The sequence below is a fragment of the Peromyscus leucopus genome, chromosome 2 (assembly GCF_004664715.2).
Source record: "Peromyscus leucopus breed LL Stock chromosome 2, UCI_PerLeu_2.1, whole genome shotgun sequence".
NCBI lineage: Eukaryota > Metazoa > Chordata > Mammalia > Rodentia > Cricetidae > Peromyscus > Peromyscus leucopus.
Genome location: NC_051064.1, coordinates 52332432 through 52347760, shown reverse-complemented (window position 1 = coordinate 52347760; position 15329 = coordinate 52332432). Strand labels below are relative to the sequence as shown.

At 43.5% G+C, this 15329-nt stretch overlaps 1 protein-coding gene across 1 annotated transcript in view; it reads left to right on the top strand.

The window, feature by feature from the left end:
* The window catches only part of Aptx (aprataxin), a 32122-nt gene extending 28304 nt beyond the window's left edge, over positions 1 to 3818 (top strand). Inside the window, exon 10 of the transcript XR_005090822.1 lies at positions 2941 to 3818. The gene's annotated coding sequence lies outside the window, so the exon portion shown is untranslated. The remainder of the gene's footprint in view (positions 1 to 2940) is intronic.
* Positions 3819 to 15329: the final 11511 nt, after the last annotated feature.

Sequence of the window (15329 nt, the reverse complement as noted above, 5' to 3'; positions counted from 1 at the left end):
GGTGCACACGCCCTCTGGTGGCTTCTATGACTCAGAGCTGGATGCTGTCTCTTCAACAGAGCACGCATGTGTACCCCCGCCCCCAAAGTGGAGGATCCCTCATAAATCTGTGGGGAAGTTTGTGTGCTAAGAGGCATCCAGTGGAGGAGGATTCTTTCAAAATTCACCAATATTAAGTCCCTTTGGATTGGATGCTTTGAGGGACCTTGTTTCTGGAGACCACAGTTAAAGGATCTTGATTTTTGAGTTAGGGTCACATATAACCCAGACTGACCCTGAATACCCAATGTAACCCAACCCCTGACTTCTGATCCTCCTGCCTCCACCTCCTGAGTGCTGGGATTACACGTGTGAGCCACCATGGCAAGTCTATATAGAGCTGGAAATCTAACCTCGGTTGTTGTCCCCATCAGGTAAGCACTCTACCAGGTCTTCTCAGGGGGAAGTTCTTATGTAAAATGTTTCCTCCTTTCCAAGTGAGCCCTCATCTCATAACAAGAGTCTACCATTAAAGATGAGACTTTCTAGGGAAAAGAACACTGTTGCTAGCAGACAGGCATGCACATTAGGGAGCTAAAATGTGAGACTGCTATCCTTCCACGCTGTTTCCCCCTCTGACAACTGTCAGTGGTTTGGGGTTACAGAAGTCCCTCTTGTCTCTGGGCTGGCTTTGTCAAATGATTTTTTGTTTTTTTGGGTTTTTTTTGAGACAGGGTTTCTCCATGTAGCTCTGGTACCTGTCCTGGATCTTGATCTGTAGACCAGGCTGGCCTCCAACTCACAGAGATCCTCCTGCCTCTGCTGGGATTAAAGGTGTGCACCACTGTCACACAGCTGTCCAATGAGTTTTAAATCTAAGATAGTTGCTTTGATTTGGATACGCACCTCAACCCACGTGTCAAAGGCTTGGCCCCTACATAATGGCGTTATTGGCCAATGGGGCCTTATGGAGGGGAGTCTGGTCATTGGGGGAATGCTCTCGAGGGGGACACTGGGACTTTGGTCCCTTCCTGTTTCTTCTTGCTTCCCAGTACTTTGGTGTACTAAATGCTACTGCCTCCCAGGCAACAGGGCCAGGCCACCATGCACTACAGCTCTGGAACAGTGAGCTAAAACAAGCTTGACCTCTCAGTACTCTGGTAGCCCAGAGCTGGACAGCACAGTCGCTCAGCAGAGCCCCCCACCCCTGCCTGCCTTCCAGGAGACGGGGAGCATCGTTCAAAGAACTGTGCATTCACTTTGTATGTTAACCCCAAGCCCACTTCGACATGAGCAAGAACAGCTGCCGTGGATGCTGAGCGTGAAGAGTCAGAACTTTGCAGAAGATTGAATTATCACAGTTTGGAAAGAGCGTGTCACCATGTGTGATCTGTCCAGAGGCATTCTCCAGAGCAACCAAAAATCTCCAGCAAACTTTTCATTGTGTAGAACCTCCAGTTTGCAGGAGCTAGGGTGACCTGCTAAAAACACAGTGTTCTGTAGGCAATTTGCTTTTCAGTTGAAGATGGTAGGAGGGCTGACAGAACAGTGTCGGCCTTTATAGAAAGAGATGAGGACCCAATCCTGAAGGGAGATGGCCTCCACAGCAGGAGATTGTCTATGCATTCTGGTGAGCCCTGGGAATGGGGTGGGAGCATGAGGAGCTGGGGATAAAAATTAATCCCATATGTTATGGTTATTATTTATTTAGGCTCTTTAAAGTTTATTGTATGAAGGTGTTACACTAGTCCGAGATAAAAGCAGACCCCAAACGGTTGCTTTATACAAGCTGTGAGGTTTTAAACTTGTGACAAGGGACAGGAGGAAATTCTACTCATTATAAGGACATCTTTACCACAAGCACTTAAAACCCAGGAACCTCTAGCAGATCACCCTCAGTCAGGCCAGCCTGTGTCAGGGACATACCCTTGTGCTGGCCGCCCTGTGGCTGGATTTCCTCTCTGTGTTTTAGATGCTCAATTATAGTATCGTTGCAGACAAATTTCTAAGACGCCCGGTCGGGCGGTGGTGGCGCACGCCTTTAATCCCAGCACTTGGGAGGCAGAGGCAGGCGGATCTCTGTGAGTGCGAGGCCAGCCTAGGCTACCAAGTGAGTTCCAGGAAAGGCTCAAAGCTACACAGAGAATCCCTGTTTCGAAAAAACCAAAACCAAAACCAAAAACAAAAAAACCCCAAAAAATTCTAAACGCCATATTAGAAAAATAGAAACTGGTCTCTTCAGGATGAGACTTCTCCTGGGCTTGGCAGGAGTCTGGACTTTGGAGGTTCCAAAGCCACAGTACTAGTGTTCGTTTTCGTGCCAGTCATCCATCCTGGCAGTAAGGCCAAACGGCCTCTCTTGCTTGAATTCACAAGTCGGTAGTTATGTCACACGTTGGGGTTGGAGGTGGAGGATGTGGCAATCAGAATGCAGAATGCTCGGTCTGGGGCTGTAGCTCACTGGTGGAATACTCGTCTAGCACGAGTGAAGCCTCACCTGTCAAGGGGCCTCCTGTAGCCCCACAGCATTTCATTTAATGCTGTGACTGAGCCTTGAATGTCCCTGGGCACATGTTCGAAGGCAAGTTGAGGGCTACCAAGTGCTGAGCTGAAGGGGATGACTGATGCTGGCTGGGCGTGGCTTTTCCCATGGTCCCCTTCCAAGCAGCCTTTGTGCTACCCAGCTTCGTCTTCACGGATGAGGGAGGTTCAGTTTTAGCAATATTAACAAAGGACAGAGGATAGCTAAAGCCCGACTCACTCCGTCAAGGGCTCTGCTATCCCTGAGCAGGAGGTATAGGGGAGGAGTCCAGCCATGGCTCTTGGGATATTCTTCCTGCTGCAGCCGGCTTTTCTGAACCTTGGGGCTAAAACCTCCAGAAGTGACGCAACAGCATATCTAAAGTGCCTGGCATTGAGAGGCCTGGCCCTGGGAGTTTTGACGTCTTCTATTTTTTTCAGGGCAAGGAGCAGAGGGGTGCTTGTGGCCAGAGACATGCCCAGAAGGAACAGGAAGGCCCTAGACTAGGAGAAGATTCTGCCCTTCTGGAGCTCCTGCTCTGCCTGCTTCCTTTTGCTGTCGGCTGGGCCTCCTGAGCATGTAGAGGAAACCATGGGGTCAGAGGCAACGTGGTTTCTCGGTTCTGTTGAAGGAGGACGGGGAGTCCTGTCCTCAGATGGCTGGAGGTGGAGACTGCTAAGCTCCGGCCCTGTCTCAGATGCCAGCAAGAAACTACTATGTCCCTGGACCTTGTGCAGGGCCCGGGGCCTGGCTGCTTCAGGACAAGAGCATGTTGACTCCCCTGGGTAGGAGCAGAGCAACTTGCTGGTTTGCATGCAGCAGGTGGCGCAGGCGCTCCACGAGGTTCTGTCTGTGCTTGTGACTCGTCCTTCAGCCTTGCTCACCTTTCTGCGGTGGACTTGGTCACCAACAAGGACCTCACAGCAGCTCCCGAGTGACCAGTCTACTAGTGGGTTTTCTGCTGCTTTGTGGTGAAATATCAGCACTGTTTTTGTTTTATTAACCAATCTTGACTTTCATTAGTTTCATGCTAACCAAAACCACCTACAAGCTAGACAACACTAGAAGCTGAAGAATCACTGGGTTTGAATCCCAGATCTACCAATTAGGGATAGCATGACTCTGGGCAAGCTGTATAACTCTATGATCCTTGGATCTCTCACCTACAAAAGTCTTGGAAATTCCATTTACTGGTAGGATTACTATGGACATAAAATAACAGGAAGAGGCAAAGTAGTCAGTATGTGGTCACCAAATAAAGACGTTTGTGGCAATGAGTTATTCTTTTTCTTTTCTTTCTTTTTTAAAAAAGACAAACCAGAGACCTAGGGTAAAACCAAACACTACTGATCTTAAGAAAAGAAAGTATCAATAAAATGACTCCTCATGATATCCTGCTGTACTCATAGACCAGTGGCTTATTCAGTCATCATCAGAGAGGCTTCTTCTGGCAACAAATGGGAACAGTTGCAGAGATATTACTCAGAAAGTCTAAATGGGATATCTCCATCAAATCCCTCCCTTCAGAGCTCAAGGAATACCATGGAAAAGGAGGCAGAAAGATTATAAGAGTCAGAGGGGATGGAGGACACCAGAGAACAAGGCCCTCTGAATCAACTAAGCAAGGTGCATATGAGCTCATAGAGACTGCAGCAGCAAGCATGGTACCTGCATGGGTCTGCACCAGGTCCTCTGTGTATGTGTTATAAGTTTTAGCTTAGTAGTTTTATGGGACTCCTGACTATGAGAATGAGTCTCCTCATTAACTCCTGTGCTGGCTCTTAGGACTTTTTTCCTCCTGTTGGGCTGTCCTGTCCAACTTCAATATGATAGTTTTTGCTTCATCTTATTGTATTTTGTTGTGTTTGGTTGTTACCTCTTAGAAGCCTGTCCTTTTCTAATGAGAGACAGAAAGGGAGTGGATTCAGAGGAACTGGGAGAAGTAGAGGGAGGAGAAACTATAGTCGGGATATATTGTATGAGAAAACAGTCTTTGTTCAATAAACAGAAAAAAAATGGAAAAAATAAATAAAATTGAAATAGAATTACATCACTGTCCCTTCTCTTTCTTCCCTCCAGCCCCTCCTAGCTACTTTTCCTTGAACCTCTCCCATGTTCCCCCACCTCAATAGCCTCCTCCTCTTTGATTATTGTTACATATATATGTATGTATTCACACACACACACACACACACACACACACACACACACACATTGCTGAATCTGTTTTTGTTGTTTCTGTGTGCACGGTTTTAAGACTGACCACTCTGCTTTGGACGACCAAAAAGGGGCTCACCCCTGGGAGAGGCAAACTCTCCTTCTCCCAGCAGTCATTAGCCAACAAGTTCTTTTCAGATAGACTTTACTCATTACGCATCCCGATTCTTGGCTTTTCCATCCTAAGGAACTACATAGCTGTGAGCAGGCATAAGAGAAGAATCTTTTTGGTTGTTGTTTGGCTTTAGACCAAATTAAAAAACTTTGACTAAAGAAGCCACTATTCAAAATAATTCTTTTTTGAATTTTTTTGTTCATAGTTGAGGCTCAGTCAGTAGAGTGCTTGCTTAGCATGCACAACACCACATAAATAGCAAGTCAAAGGCCAGCCTGGGCAGAGACCCTGTTGTTTTTTAGATTTACTTTATTTTATGTGAATGAGTGTTCTGACTGCAGGTATGTATGTATGTGTGCCACATGTGTTTATGGTGCCCAAAGAGATCAGAAGAGGATGTCTGATTCCTTGGAATTGGAGTTGGAATGGTTGTGAAACATCATGTGGGGGCTGAGAATCAAACCTGGGTCCTCTGCAAGGTCAGCAAATGCTTTTAACCACTGAGCAATTTCTCCAGCCCTTATTAAGAATTTTCATAGCTCCTATAGCCTTCCTCCACCACCCTGTCCCTTGTCTCAGCTTCCAACTCCAGGAGGCACTCACTGAAAACCTGATGGCCAAGCTAGACAGGGAACCAGATAGGCAACCTTCACGCTCCCTCCTGTCCTCCAATTCCAGTCCCCTAGTCTTATCCCCAGTTTGTAGCAGACCACTTGCCGTGGCCTCTCCTTCCTCTTTGCCCCCATTCCCAGGGGTCTACACAAATCTTGGCACACCCAGCTTTCCTCCCTCCCGTGGACCCTCCCCATTCTGGCCCATGTCAGCTCCCAGTTCCTAGAAACACATTCTGCCTAGCACCCCTAGTGACCACTAGATATACTCTCTGCCTGCCAGCCCTGCCTATCCTTTCTCCTGCCTTGCTATTGGCCATTCAGTTCTTTATTAGATCATCAGGTGTTTTTTATTTTATTTTATTTTTGGTTTTTCAAGACAGGGTTTCTCTGTGCAGCTTTGTGCCTTTCCTGAAACTTGCTCTGTAGACCAGGCTGGCCTCAAACTCACAGAGATTGTCTGCCTCTGCCTCCTGAGTGCTGAGATTAAAGGCGTCCACCACCACCACCTGGCCCATCAGGTGTTTTAGACAGACACAGTAACACAACTTCACAGAGTTAAACAAATGCAGCATAAACAAAAGTAACACACCTTAAAATAATATGCTACTATAATCCACCAAGAGGATATTACAATTCTAAACATCAATGCCCCAAACACAAGGGCACTCAAGGTCACAAAAGAAACACTACTACAGCTAAAATCATATATTGACCCTCACACAGTGAATAGTGGGAGACTTCAATATCCGACTCTCATCAAAAGACAGTCCATCTAGACAAAAACTAAGAAATCCTGGAGCTAAATGATGTCATAAACCAAATAGACATTTGGATATCTATAGAACATTTCTCCCAAACACAAAAGAGTATATCTTCTTCTCAGAACATCTTAGAACTTTCTCCCAAATTGTGTCTACACTTGAACCCAAAGCAAGTCTCAACAGATACAAGAAAATTGAAATAACACTCTGCAATGTATCTGACCACCATAGATTAAAGCTGAATGTCAACAACAGAACAACGGAAAGCTTATAAACCATGGAAACTGAACAACTTACTAATGATTGAAAATGGGTCAAGACAGAAATTAAGAAATAAATTAAAAGCTTTTTAGAATTGAATGAAAATAAAAGCGCAACAAACCCAAACTTAGGGGATAATGAAGGCAGTTCCAAGAGGCCAGTTTGTAGCAGTAAATGCCTACATAAAAAAATTGGAGTGATCTCATATTAGTAACTTAATGGCACACTTGGAAGCTCTAGAACAAAAAGGAGGAACACTCCATAGGAGTAGAAGGCAAGAAATAATCAAACTCAGGGCTGAAATCAAGAACAACAATAACAAAAACAATAGAAAGAATCAATGAGATAGTGTTTTTTTCTGATAAAAATCAGTAAGCTTGACAAACCCTTATTCAAATTAACTGAAAGGCAGAGAGAAAAGATACAAATTAACAAAATTAGAGGCAAAAGGGAGACATAACAACAGACACTGAGGAAATTCAGAGACTCATAAGGACATACTTTAAAAACCTGTACTCCACCAACTTGTAAAATCTAAAATAAATGGAGAATTTTCTCAATATATACCACCTACCAAAGTTAAATCAAGATCAGATAAGCAATTTAAACAGACTTATTATTCCTAGTGAAATAGAAAATAATTATAAATCTCCTAACCAAAAATCTCAGGGCCAGATGATTTTATCATAGAATTCTACCAGATATTCAAAGAAGAATTAACCCCAACATTCCTCAAATTCTTTCACAAAATAGAAACAGAAGGAGCATTGCCCAATTCTTTTTACGAGGCCAGTTACCTTGATACCTAAACCACATGAAGACCCAACAAAGAAAGAGAATTACAGACCAATTTCCCTGATGAACATAGATTCAAAAATTCTCAATAAAATAATAGCAAACCAAATCCAAGAACACATCAAAAAGACTCCATGTCTGGCTGTGTGGCTGGCCCCTAGCATCCTCCTCTCCTTGTTCTCTTTCTCCTTATTGCTCCCCAACCCCTCTTTTTCTCCTTCTATTTACTCTCTCTGCCTGCCAGGCTCTACTATCCTTTCTCCTACATTTCCATTGGCTTTTTATCAGACCAGTCAGGTGTTTTAGACAGGTAAACTAACACAGCTTCACAGATTTAAGCAAATGCAACATAAAAGAATGTAACACACCTTCGCATCATCAAAAGAATGTAACACATGAAAAGAATGTAACACATCTTAAAAATAATATTCTACAGCAAGCCCCTGTGGTAGTTTGAATAATAATGGCCCCCATAGGTTCACATATTTGAGTGCTTGGTCACCAGGGAGTGGCACTATTTGAAGGATTAGGAGGTGTGATCTTGTTAGAGTAGGTGTGTCACTGGGGTTGGGTTTTGAGATTTCAAAAATCCCATTCCAAGCCCAGAGTCTCTTTCTCCCTGCTGCCTGTGGATTCAGATGTAGAACTCTCAGCTACTTCTCCAGCACCAGGCTCCCTGCCATGGTGACTGTGGACTGAACCTCTGAACTGTAAGCCAGCCCCAATTCAATGCTTTCCTTTACAAGAATTGCTGTGGTGCTGGTGTCTCTTCACAGCAGTAGAACACTGACGAAGACAGCCCCCATCCCTAACTCAGAAGCCATCTCCAATTGATAAGCGCTTACACATGAAAATTTAGTTTTGTCAATGGAATCTCACTGGGGATACAAACCACTCTTAATGGCAGGCTCCATGCCCAGCAGTAGATGGCCAACACAAAATGAACTCTGTAGCATCTTTGGAGGTTCTTTGTCTCATAATGTTTAGTTAGGGCATTTATTTATTTATTATATTTAATTTAATTTAATTTTTATTTTTTACCTTATAGGTCCTTTGTGTTTATATTATGGCTTTCAATTTTGTGTTTTTATGGGATTATGTTGTTTCTTGTGATTTTTCTTTGGCTCTTTTTGTTCTTATTATTTGTTTTGCCCTATTCCAATTTGATTGTTTTTGCTTTATCTTATTTTATTTTATTACTATTTTTTAGGTGACTATTTTTCTAGCAACAGACAAGAAAGGAGTGGATTTGGATTTGTTGGGAGGATCTGAGTGGAGTTGGGGTAGGGAAAATCATAATCAGAATATATTGTATGAAAAGTCTATTTTCAATAAAAGAAAAACAAGAAAAAGATAAAATTAAAAAAAGAATTTCCACTGGGCTGCACACGCTTTTAATCCTAGCACTCTGCAGGCAGAGGAAGGCAGATCCCTGTCTGTTCAAGGCCACCCTGGTCTACAGAGTGAGTTCCAGGGCAGCTGGGGTTACACAGTGAAAACCTGTCTTTAAAAAACAAACAAACCCCTCAAAAGCAACGACAAAAAAAAAAAAGAATTTTTTAAAAAAAGAAAATATCCTTTACCTTCCTAAAGTTATGGACACATAGCAGTAGTTTCTACATTCTGTAAACTCTATACTTTGAAGCGGAGAAACAACCTGGTAGGTGAATTCACTCACAGTGTGGGGGCAACAATTGAATTTAGGAGCAGCAGCGAGACATTTGATCAGGCTGACCTCCCAACTGGTTTGCTGTACCTTTGGAAGGCAGCTCCGCTCACCACTCTACACCAACGCATGTTGTACCTTTGGAAAAGGAAACGTTTTATAAAGTACAAACACCCGCTGTTGCCATCATACTCATGTCTGGGGGCTTTTCTATGGGTTTCCACCTGTTCTGTCCCCACAAACCTGTGACCCTTTAACCAAGGTGACTAAAGGCCGGGGTGCTCTTCTTTTGGCCTCACTGCTTTTTGTCTGGCTAACCCCACAGGCATTCAGAATTGCATTGTGCACATTATCTATCCTTTATTTAAAAGTGAGGCAGGAGTTATAGAATAGAAGAGAAAAGCTCATCAGAGAGGAACAATACCGGCAGACTCTCCTCGTGATTACCTTTGTAGTCCTGTGTAGCAGGACTTTGTGTTTTAATAAAATGTATTACCAAATTGCCTTTTAGTTTCTCATCTCCATATTAATTACGGCTTTGTTTCTTGAGAGAAAGCCCTGCGGTTTTTTTTTTTTTTAACAGAATTACCTAATTATAATCATTTTCAACCACACAAAAGCTGACATTAAAAACGAATCAAGGGAAATAATTATGATTTTCTGGGTGTAATGAAGTAGATGACATGACAGTTCTGGGGCTTGAAGACTTGATTTGACATCAGCAGAAAGATGAGCGTTTGTGTGCGTGTGTAGGAAAAAAAATCTTGTTATTTAATCTGCAGTGTATTAAGCTACATTTCCTTGTACTTGATTGCCTGCTTTTAATTTTTTTTTTTTAGATTCATGTGGTGCTTGACAAAGGGATCACTTTAGCTCTTGCATCGAAATTTATTGTTGTACAATTTCTTAATTATAACTCTTACCGACTAGTGAGATAAACAATATAAGAGATCTTCACGAACACCTATCAAAATGGAACATCCTCAGGAGACAAAAAACAAAAACAAAAACAAACAAACAAGCAAGCAAAAAAAAAAAAAAAAAAAGGACACAAAAGAATTAAACAAAGGCTGCTAAAATGTCTCCATGGTAAAGGCACTTGCTGCACAGTGTGGCCAGCCGAGCCTGTCCCTGGAGCTCACGGAAAGGTAGAGGAGAGAACCAGCTTCACAAGTAGCTTCACTTTTACACATGGATTGTGGCGTGTGTGTGTGTGTGTGTGTGTGTGTGTGTGCGCGTGCGCGCGCGCGCGCGCGCACACACACACACACAATAATAATGAATAAATAAAAAGAAAACAAGAATTAAACAATATGATAAACTCCTGTACACATGTGCCTATGTGTGCACTCATGTACTCAGATATACAGGGAGGAAATAAATCCTCATGTCGACAGAGTAGAGGGAACACATTATCTCTTGCATATGTTCACGGAACGTTCAAAGGGTTGAAGCTGGATGTGTTTTATGTCAGTTTGACACGCTAAAGTCCATCTGAGAGGAGGGAGCCTCAGTTATAAAAAATGCCTCTGTAAGAATGGCTGTAGGCTTCAAACAGCTAACTCATGCAACGAGCCCAGGACCTGGTACCACTGCCTAGATGCCTCCCAAACAGATCAAGCCAATCGACTATCTCACCTATTCAGAGGGCCTGATCCAGTTGGGGGCCCCTCAGCCTTTGGTTCATAGTTTGGCTATTTGTCCCTGTGCTTTATCCAACCTTGGTTTCAACAATTCTCGCTCATATAAACCCCCCTCTTTCGGACCTGCCTGGACTGAGTCTATCAGGTCGATCCCAGTCCTCGGGGGAGACCTTGATCTGGAGGAGGTGGGAATGGGGGGTGGGCTGGGGGAAGGGGAGGGGGGCAGGAAGGGAGAGAACAAGGGAATCTGTGGTTATTATGTAGAACTGAATAGTATTGTAAAATAAAAAAAAAAAAAAAAAAAAAGAATGGCTGTAGGCAAACCTCTAGGGCATTTTCTTAATAAGTGATTGATAGGGGAGGGCCCAGCCCATGTTGGGTGGAGCCATCCCTGGGCTGGTGATTCAGGGTTTTATAAGAAAGCAGGTGAGCAAGCCATAGGGAGCCAAGCCAATGAGCAGCGCCCCTCCATGGCGTCTGCATCCGCTCCTGCCTCCAGGTTCCTGCCCTGTTTGAGTTCTTTTGATGATGAACAGTGACGTGGAAGTATAAGTCAAATAAACCCAATTTTCTTTTGGTCATGGGGTTTCATTGCAGCGATAGAAACCCTAGATAAGATCCTGAAGCTGAGAGTGTTCTTCAGAGATATGGCATATGGGAGCATGTGCCCTGCCCAGATGTCAATCCTCTGCACTAATAAAGAAAAAGGATATTTGGCCCAAAGAAATGCTTAGTGCTTCCTGCCATACTAAATAGCTTGAGGATAAGGCTGGTCACCAGAAAAACTATGGTGTGACTGGAGGATTAAGACCGGCCTCCAAAATCCTGGGACTAAAGAGGAGCTGAGTGTTGAGCTGATTACCAGTGGTCCATGATGTCGTGACCAATCATTCCTGAATAGTGAAGACTCCATAGAAACCCCCAAAGAGAGGGTTTAGGGGAGCTTCCTGATTGCTGAGCACATAAGTCGAGTCTATATTCAAAAAAGGAATCAAAGCCAAATAAACCAATATAGTTAGGTTTACTTTAGGTTTACTTTAAAATGTTAATATAAAGTCACTGAATACCCATTGAAAGGTTGCCATAGTAACAATAATTTTCATGAGATGATTTTAGATACTAGATTCTTGAGTGATGAGATGACTTATTATTCTCTTTGAGGCATCTTTAATGCTTGCTCTTATATATTCTCTCCACATCTGCCTTTGGGAATAGAAAATTAGAAAGGGACCTACCTGCACCTGATGCAATTCTTTGATTAAAAGAAATAAATCAATCGGGAAGAGGAAGTTCACAGGAAGTAGAAGTAGAAAGGAGGATGAGGGGGGTGAATATGACCAAAACACCTTATATACATGTGTGAAACTGTCAAAGAATAAATTAGAATATTAAGAATAATAAAAGAAGCCAGTCACCTCTGGTTCATTTACCCCAAAACTTACACTGCTAAGGCGAGAGCGCAGTTCATGGATTGAAGACCATGTGGGTCAGAGGGGCTTCCGAGAGATCAGGAGTGAGGAGCAACTGTGACGGTCGCAGGGGTAGCAATCATGTGACAGTCTCTTCTGGGAAGCTGTAGGAGGGAGCTTTTCAAAGGTTATTTTTAAATTTTTGATGTGCATGAATGTCTTGCTTGAATGTGTGTATATGTATCATGTGCATGCCTGGTGCTCACAGAGGCCAGGAGAGGGCTCTGGGTACCTTGGGACTGGTGTGAGCTGTCGTGTGGGTGCTGTGAACCAAACTTAGATCCTCTGCAAGAGCAGACAGTGCTCTTTTTTTTTTTTTGCATGTCTCCAGCTCTTTTTTTATTTTATTTCTTATTTTTATTTTTTATTATTAAGAAATTTTCTATTCATTTCACACACCAACCACAGGTCTCCATCTCCTCCCTCCTCCTGCCCCCCAGCCATTCCCCCTGAACCACCCCCCATTCCCACCTCCTCCAAGGCAAGGTCTCCCATGGGGAGTCAGCAGAGCCTGGTACATTCAATCGAGGCAGATCCAAGCCCCTCCTCCCTGCACCAAGGCTGTGCAAGGTGTCCACCATAGGCACTGGGCTCCAAAAAGCCCACTCATGCACCAGGGATGGATCCCGATCCCACTGCCTAGGGGCCCCCTAAACAGTTCAAGCTAAACAACTCTCTCACTTATCCAGAGGGCCTAGTCTAGTACCATGGGGGCTCCACAGCTATTGGTCCACAGTTCACAGCTATTGGTTCACAGAATCCCTCCTGTCGATTGGACTCCTGAAACTCAGCCTGGGGCTCGGCCGTGGATCTCTGCATCTGCATCCATCAGTCACTGGATGAAGGCTCTATGATGACAGTTAGGGTATTCACTAATCTGGTTACCGGAGTAGGCCAGTTCAGGCACCCTTTTGACTCTTTGCTAGTAGTCTAAGTTGGGGTCATCCTTGTGGATTCTTGGGAACTTCCCTAGCATTCTGTTTCTCCCTAATCCCATGATGTCTCCCTCTATCAAGGTATCTCTTTCATTGCTCTCCCACTCTGTCGCTGTTCCAGCTCAACCACCCCATTTCCTTACGTTCTCATCCCCCCTCACTCCCAGTTTGCTCATGTGGATCTCATCTATTTCTCTTTCACTGGGTGATCTGTGAGTCCCTCCTAGGGTCCTCCTTGTTAGCTAGCTTCTCTGGAGCTGTGGTTTGTAGTCTGGTTATCCTTTGCTTTACATCTAGTATCCATTTATGAGTGAGTACGTACCATGTTTGTCCTTCTGAGTCTGGGTTACCTCACTCAGGATATTTTCTAGTTCCATCCATTTGCCTGCAAATTTCATATCATTTTTTTTTTTTTTACTGCTGAGTGTAGATGTAACTAACCGTCTTATTAAATAAGAAACACAGAAACAATGTAAAAGAGAAAGCTGAGAGGTCAGAGCTCAGAGCTAAAATCTCACCCTTCCGCCTGCGGTGTCCCAGCTTCCCGAAAAGAGACCTATTTCCTGTCTGTTCGTCTATTTATAGTATTTTGTTCTGCCTTCTCATTGGTTGTAAACCCAAACACGTGACTGCCTCGTCACTGTCTGAATGTACAGCCCCCTAGGTCTTAAAGGCATATGTCTCCAATGCTGGCTGTATCCCTGAACACACAGAGATCTATGGGATTAAAGGCATGTGCCACCACCGCCACACTCTTGCTATGGCTCTAATAGCTCTGACCCCCGGGCAACTTTATTTATTAACATACATTCAAAATCACATTTCAGTACAATTAGATTACCACCACAGCTGAGTAGTACTCTATTGTGTATATGTGCCACATTTTCTTTCGGTTGAGGGATATCTAGATTGTTTCCAGGTTCTGGCTATTACAAATAATGCTCTTAACTGCTGAGTCATCACTACAGCCTGTGAGCAAGCTTTTTTTTTTTTTTTTTTTTTTTTTTTTTTTAAATTAACAAGACTTGATCTCCCTGTATTCAAGTTTCAAATTCTAAGGAATTACTTATCTGCTTAGTTTGAGAAAGAATTGTTTGTATGTATGCACACTTATTTTACTCTTCTAGAGGAATTCTTACAAGGGTTCACTGCCACTTTCAGATTATAAATCATAAACGGTAGATGATAGACAGGTGGTCATGCAAGGAATGAAATGTCTGACTTCTCTGCATAGTTTTCTTTTTTTTTTTTTTTTTTTTTTTTTTTTTTTTTTGGTTTTTCGAGACAGGGTTTCTCTGTGTAGCTTTGCGCCTTTCCTGGAGCTCACTTGGTAGCCCAGGCTGGCCTCGAACTCACAGCGATCCGCCTGCCTCTGCCTCCCGAGTGCTGGGATTAAAGGCGTGCGCCACCACCGCCCGGCTAGTTTTCTTAAAATGTGTCTTTCTCTGGGGTTTTCTTTTTATCTTTTAGACATTTCTCTCTTTCTCTTGTTTTGTGCAGCTTTTCTTTTTCTTTCTTCCTTCCTTCCTTCCTTCCTTCCTTCCTTCCTTCCTTCCTTCCTTCCTTCCTTCCTTTCTTTCTTTCTTTCTTTCTTTCTTTCTTTCTTTCTTTCTTTCTTTTTTGTTTTTTTGGAGACAGGGTTTCTCTGTGTAGTTTTGGTGCCTGTCTTGGATCTCACTCTGTAGACCAGGCTGGCCTTGAACTCACAGAGATCCACCTGCCTCTGCCTTCCAAGAGCTGGGATTAAAGGCATGCACCACCACCACCCGGCAGTTGTGCAGCTTTTCTTAAATTCTGGATTTTCATCAGAGAATTTCATTCAGGAGGATGTTCTGTTTCATTATGACATCTTCCAGGGACCTCCATCATATGGCACCCACTCCAGCCCTTTTTTCTTTCCTAAGCAGTGTTCAAAATGATCTCACTTTCCTCTCCTCTTCCTTTAGTGACTCCTCTTAAGGTCAGCTACATATAAAAACAGAGATGTTATTGTGTTATTAATTAGCAGTGAATTCACATGAGTTTTGAAGGACTTCATTATTATTGTTCCAAATTCTTCACCCTTCCTCATGGTCCCCTCTCTTCCCATGTAACTGTGTTTCTTCTTCCTGGAATACATTGCCCTGTCTTACTGATTTTAGGACTGGCTTTGGGCGATGGGATATTAGTACACACACTGACAGCAACAGCTTCCAATATGCTGCTGGCTTTTGACTTGCCTTCTTTCCCTGAGCTGCTGTGAGCATCCTTCAGAAGAATAAGTGGCATATGGACCAGTTGCTCAAGCTTGAGCTGCACCAGCTAGAGATGGGTAATAAATGCTTCTTGTGTGCCCCACGATTTAAGAGATGTA